This window comes from Nicotiana tomentosiformis, chromosome 9 (assembly GCF_000390325.3).
Source record: "Nicotiana tomentosiformis chromosome 9, ASM39032v3, whole genome shotgun sequence".
Lineage (NCBI taxonomy): Eukaryota > Viridiplantae > Streptophyta > Magnoliopsida > Solanales > Solanaceae > Nicotiana > Nicotiana tomentosiformis.
In genome coordinates, this window is record NC_090820.1 from 91,469,824 (window position 1) to 91,475,800 (window position 5,977).

The following is a 5,977-nucleotide window of genomic DNA, read 5'->3' on the forward strand; positions in this document are numbered from 1 at the left end:
TGATTCCACTTGCTCCTGCCACATCTCAGGCCGGGAGAGGAGCACAGACTCCCGTCGCTCGCTCCCCAGAGCAGCGGGTCTAGGTTGATCAGGTCCCAGAGGTCATACTAGTGCAGTCCGTTGCCCCTGTTCAGCCCGGGGTTAGGGCAACAACTTTTGAGAGTGAGCAACTCAGGCTCGATAGGTACAAGAAGTACCACCCTCCTACCTTTAGCGGTTTGGCTTCAGAGGATGCCCAGGGTTTTCTTGAGGAGTGCCACCGTATCCTTCATACTATGGGTATTGTGGAGTTGAGTAGGGTTGCTTTCACTAAGTTCCAACTTATGAGAGCGGCTTATCAGTGGTGGCGAGCATATGAGTTGGGTAGTCCGGCCGAGGCAGCTTTACTCACCTGGGAACAACTCTTAAAGATGTTTATGAGGGAGTTTGTTCCCCAGAGTTTTAGGGATGCATGGCGCGCAGTGTTTGAGTAGTTGCGCCAGGGTTTTATGATCGTATCAGAGTATGCAGTCCGGTTCAGTGACTTGTCCAGGCATGCACCAGCCTTGGTTGTTACTGCCAGAGAGCGAGTTTGTCGATTTATCGAGGGGCTCAACCGTGATATCAAATTCAGCATGGCCCAAGAGTAGGAGATGGACATCCTATACCAGCAGGTAGTGGAGATCGCTAGGAGATTGGAGGGCATGTGCACTACAACAAATTTGGCCTAAGGCCACACTAACTTTAGCCAATGTTCGGAAAGCGTTGTCAATAACGTTTATGAGAACACTTATAAAGGGGTGGCCTTTGTTAGTCACTTTTGGCTACGAAGTTTAGATCACACTTGTTAACAATTCTCTTTGAATATATAGACAACACATTTTAAGTGCTGTAACTCAAATAACATTTGGCAACACATACTCACCTATATTACAACGCTTTTAGAGCGTCTCGTTTCTTAATCATAAAAGCAACCCTTTATAAGGGTGCTCTAAACTTTTCCAATAAAAATTTTCATTAGAAGTTTCCCTCCATTATTGTTCCTAATGAAATATTTGGGAGGGAATTTAAAAAAAAGAAAGAAATATTTCTCCTATTTTTTAAGGACCCGTTTGATCATAGATTTTGCCAAAATAAATTTGGACTTTATTTGGCAAACACATGTTTGGCCATAGAGTTTGCCTACATTTTGGCCAAATCTCAAATCCCAAAACCAGCTCAATAGCTGGTTTTGGGCCAAAATATCACTATTATATTTTTTAAAAATTACTCCAAAATTTAGTATTTTATAAAAGAGCCCACAATTTATTATTTTGTAACGATGTTGCTTCGTCTTCTCTGTCATCTGATAGTGTATCATGTAGTTCATTATAAAAATGATGATTTTGTATCAAATTTATTTATGTTAAGCACTATGGTTTGCGATAATATAATAAATGTTATTGATAATGGTACTGTTGGGTATTTGTGATAGTTTTTATAACTTACGGGTATAAGTTATATTTTATATTTTTTCAAACCAAAATTCACCCAAAACAGATATTCAAAAACATTTTCATATTCAAACCAAACTTGACACCCAAATCAAATTTTTCAGAATAAATTTGAAAATTTACGGCCAAAAGCAAGCTAAAACGAAAAAGGATAGTACAGGAAATATTTGCCCATTTTTTATCCCACACCTCCATCGAATTGATGGTGCTGAAGAAATTTCCATTTTTACTGCCGCATCTTCCACCACCTCTGTTGCTGCTGTTATCGCTGCTTCCACATTAATGGTTGATTAAGTCTTGAAATGGTAACCTCCTGGCCCTTTATTTTGATTAAGTCTTGAAATGGTAACCTCCTGGCCCTTTATTTTTAGTTGTTTCCAGTTTAGGGTTTTGATTATTTGAATTCTTCGATTAAGGCTTGAATTAGGGTTTTGGTTCTTCCCACCCACCTTGATAGTATCTCCATTGTCGTCCAATACCCAGAGACTTACTCGCAGATCACTCATCCATGTAATTTGCTCTGTAATTGCTAATATTACCACTAATACTTCAATACCCACTTCCACTACTTTGATTTTGCTCACTCCTTTTCTTCCTCTTGTAGTTTGTTCTCTACCTTAGTGAGTTTCTCTTTTTCTTTGCCAAAAGTTAAGGCTTGCTGTTGCAAGCTCACAATTTTTCTCCAGATTTTAAGAATCATTTAAAACTCTGTTCTCCATATCATGCTTGTGACTGTAGGAGTTGAACTATTTAAGTAGGTTGCTAATTTGTTTTCGTCCCTAAGTCTTTGGTCATATTTTTGAGAATCTATAGATGTTCTTTGGTGTTTAAATACTGACATAGATAAATTATCAATAAATTATTTGTTCTAATGTTGGTTATTCTAGATAGAAAGAATCCTTTTGTTGCTACTGTTCAAGGATTTGCCAGTGGTAGGTTCTTAGAATAGGGTATGGTTTGTTATTTTCGTAAATTGTACTGCTCAACTTCATGGTTTTACACTATTGTAGCCTTCAGTTTTTAAGCTGACATGTTTATATCATTGGTTTATTCTAGTGGTGCAGTGCTCGAATTGCATCATGTAGAGCTGAACTAGGTCTACCTGAACTGAAGGTTGGAATTATTTAGTTGTGGAGGTAAAAATGTCTTGCTTCTTTAGATTGTTGTTGCTTGTCCGAGATCTTGCTTTATCCCCAATTCTTACATAACAAATTCAATGGGTCGAAGCCGATTTAGTTATGTTGAAATTGGCAAAAAAGATAGCCCATTCTTACATAGCTTCTTCCAGTAATATTTATTAATGTTTGAACTGATTGACATTTTTTCGTAGTTAAAAGATTATCTAAATGCAAGAAGAATCGGGTGTTGTATTCTTTTCCTTTCCACCTATATTTGTACTTAAAACTAGTTATTACCATGTGACAATCATTCAAGATCAATACTTCTGATGAAGGAAGGAGTTGGGTATTATCTATGATGTGGTATCTTCTTAAGACCTCTTAGTAATTTCTTCTATCCAGGCATTACATATCGCAAAAGGACGTAAAGCTCGTACTAATAGACTTCAAAGGATAGATAAGATTGAACCTATACATGAGTCATCTGCTATCCTAGAAACTACTAGACAACATGTTTTGAAGACTTCTCCAGGCATGCACATTATACATATACAGCCTGCCTCGATGTTATTGAAGAGAGCATTTCTGGAGGATATACTGGAGTTTTGAAGGTGAATTTTATATAAAGCACACCATAAAGTTCTGTCTTAATTAGCATGCAAAAACGTTTAGTTAGGTGCAGGTGCAGGTTTATGTATTTGCACATGCTTAATCATGTTTATTGTCCTTTACTAAACAGATCACAAGAAATCAATTGCACCATTATACATAATATTTTATTGTCTTTTAGAATTTTTGAGTAGACATTTCAACTAATTAGTGCAAACTCAGTTATTATACCTTGACAATTTAAGTTCTGGTCAAACAAAGGAAGTAGAAATGGAGCGGAAGGGGTATGCTATTGTCTTATCGATACAAATTTGTTTCCAGCTGTCCTTTACAGGATTGCATAGTAGTTTCACTTGGATTTGCTATATGAGGTCCTAACATTTTCATCTCTACTGTTTTCTTTGTGGTGGTTTTGATTGTCTTTCGAATATTTATTTATAAGATTTTCCTGTCTAGTTTATTTTGTCAGTTATAGAGTTAATGTCTTGTGGCTATTTGTAGGAGGACAAGGTTTTCAGAGAATTATTAATCTCAAAATTGGCTAGGGGTCTGCTCCATATGGATTTTGATGAACGTACAACATCAAAGGTACAATTGATAACCCAAACATATACATGTCATGAGATTCACAATTACATGTTAGAAAGGAATAATTTCCATGTGCATCAAAATACGAAACCAATATTAAAGTACTTAAATGACAGGGACAAAGTTCTTAATATATATTTACTATGTGATTAGGTATTGAGATGTCATGTAAACGTGTTAGCCTATGCCAACATTGTTTTCATTTAAAGATGAAGCTAATATTCTCTTTGGTACTGAGAGATATGTTATGGAATTTTAGTACACTATTCTATTTGGAGGTGCTTTTGAACAAGCTTTTAATGTTGAACTATTGTAAAATTGATAAGGTTGAGTTGGTAGAAACAAAGAGTAAGTTGAAACTTGTAAATGTTAATGATAGAATAATTGATTGATTCTTTTATCCATTACATATTGCATGATACATAGTTCGCGAGTTGTATCTTTTTTTACATTCTCATTGAAGATATGAAAGTTTATGTATATGTAATTTACTCTTAAATCTGATTATCATCAATTTGGGATTATAAAGTCGTACTCATCAAACCCATTATTTTCTTGGATCTTTCTTTATCTGTAATAGGATCGTCCTATCAGCTGTTAATTTGGATATGTCTTTCTATATTGGACATGATCGAGTGAATGTATACTTGTGTTCCGGTAATGGACACAACTGATTGAAATTTGAAAGTATCTTCTTTTTTCCTTCTATTTTCTGATATGTATTTTTCACAGAAGTACAAAAGAAAGTGTTGATGATAATGCAAAATACAAAAGAAAGTGTTGATGCCAATGCACAAAAAAAAAACTACTAATGAGAAAACTGATAAATATTGAGAAGAGTATTATAGCGTACCCCTACTAGTTTAGGTTAGGCTCAAGTCTTATACTTATAACAGACATATGTTCTTAGAATAGTGCTTGGTATTTAAATTTTCAAGGGGCGACTTTGTTAAATTGCTCTGAGTTTGCACTTGCATACTATTGATTTCTATCTAATTACTAATTCTATTTTAAATGTGCAGGAAAGTCTTGGTGATTTGTTGGAAATGGTGGCCAAACGACAATTTGATCTAATGGAACGTAATAATCAAGACTTTGGACAATTACGATTTTTGTTATTCCTGATACTATAATAATACATTTGCTTTTTATAAAGTTAATTAATTGCTAGGATGCCCCTTGAGACAGTTTTCTTTATTCATTGATGTATTACACGAGGTTTACTCCTTGTTTGAAGTTCATTGCAAGTTTATGCATTTGAATTATTCTTTTATTATCTACTAGTTCATTGGGTGCTTGAGATCTTCATACTTAAATTTGATTATAGGATATGTACAAAATATAATTCACTGACCGCAAAAGTATGGCAATAGGGATTAGCAAAATTTGTGGCCTATATGGTAGCAAAACCTATACTTTACAAGTGTTGCTTTTTGGAGCCACACTTGAGAAGTGTAGCCTTGGTCACGCCTTTGATGGGTTGTTGTAGTACCTAAATGTGTTGCCATAGAGGATATTACAAGCATGGCGTTTGTTACATTTTAGGCCACGTTTTTCAAGTGTGGCTTCTAAAGCTGACACTTGTAAAGTGTTGTCTTAGGGTAAATGTTACATTCGTTTAGGCGAGCCCTGAAAAAACGTTGCCTTAGGTCGAAAAGTGTGATTTTTTATTTAAGGCCACAGTTTTTGATAGTTAAGGCCACACTTTTTAGGTATGGTTAAAGAACAAAAATATTGTAGTGGTGGGTCCGGGAGCGAGAGGAGAGGGAGGCCAAGAGACCTCGAGAGTATGGCACATATAGTGATGCCCGTGCCCAGTTGCAGCCCGTCATGGTAGGGGCTATGTGAGCCTCCCTATTCATTCATGTCACGACCCAAAAAAAAATCACTAGTCGTGATGGCACCTAACTCGACCCGCTAGGTAAGTGTCACGACCCGAAATTTCTCACCGACGGGACTGTGATGGCGCCTAACATTTCACTTGCTAGGCAAGCCAACGTTAAAGAATCATTAAACCAATTCCTTATTCCCATTCAATAATTAACAATAATTAACTAAGATGAAATATAATAAGTGTGAAATATCATAAAACTGTATTAATTACTACCACCCGGATCTGGAGTCACAATTCATAAGCATTCTAGAATTTACTACAAGTAATAGTCTAAAGAAATACAACTGTCTGAATGA

At 35.9% G+C, this 5,977-nt stretch overlaps 1 long non-coding RNA gene across 5 annotated transcripts; it reads left to right on the forward strand.

Annotated features, from left to right (window-relative positions):
• Positions 1-1,588: 1,588 nt before the first annotated feature.
• LOC104110955 (uncharacterized) lies at positions 1,589-5,063 on the forward strand. 5 transcript variants are annotated; one of them, XR_004510761.2, is made up of 4 exons: positions 1,589-1,982; positions 2,529-3,201; positions 3,701-3,787; positions 4,810-5,063. It is a non-coding gene; the product is annotated as an uncharacterized lncRNA (long non-coding RNA). The 5 variants fall into 5 exon arrangements; XR_689563.4 differs by having other exon boundaries at positions 1,591-1,777; XR_004510762.2 differs by having other exon boundaries at positions 1,597-2,608; positions 2,976-3,201.
• Positions 5,064-5,977: the final 914 nt, after the last annotated feature.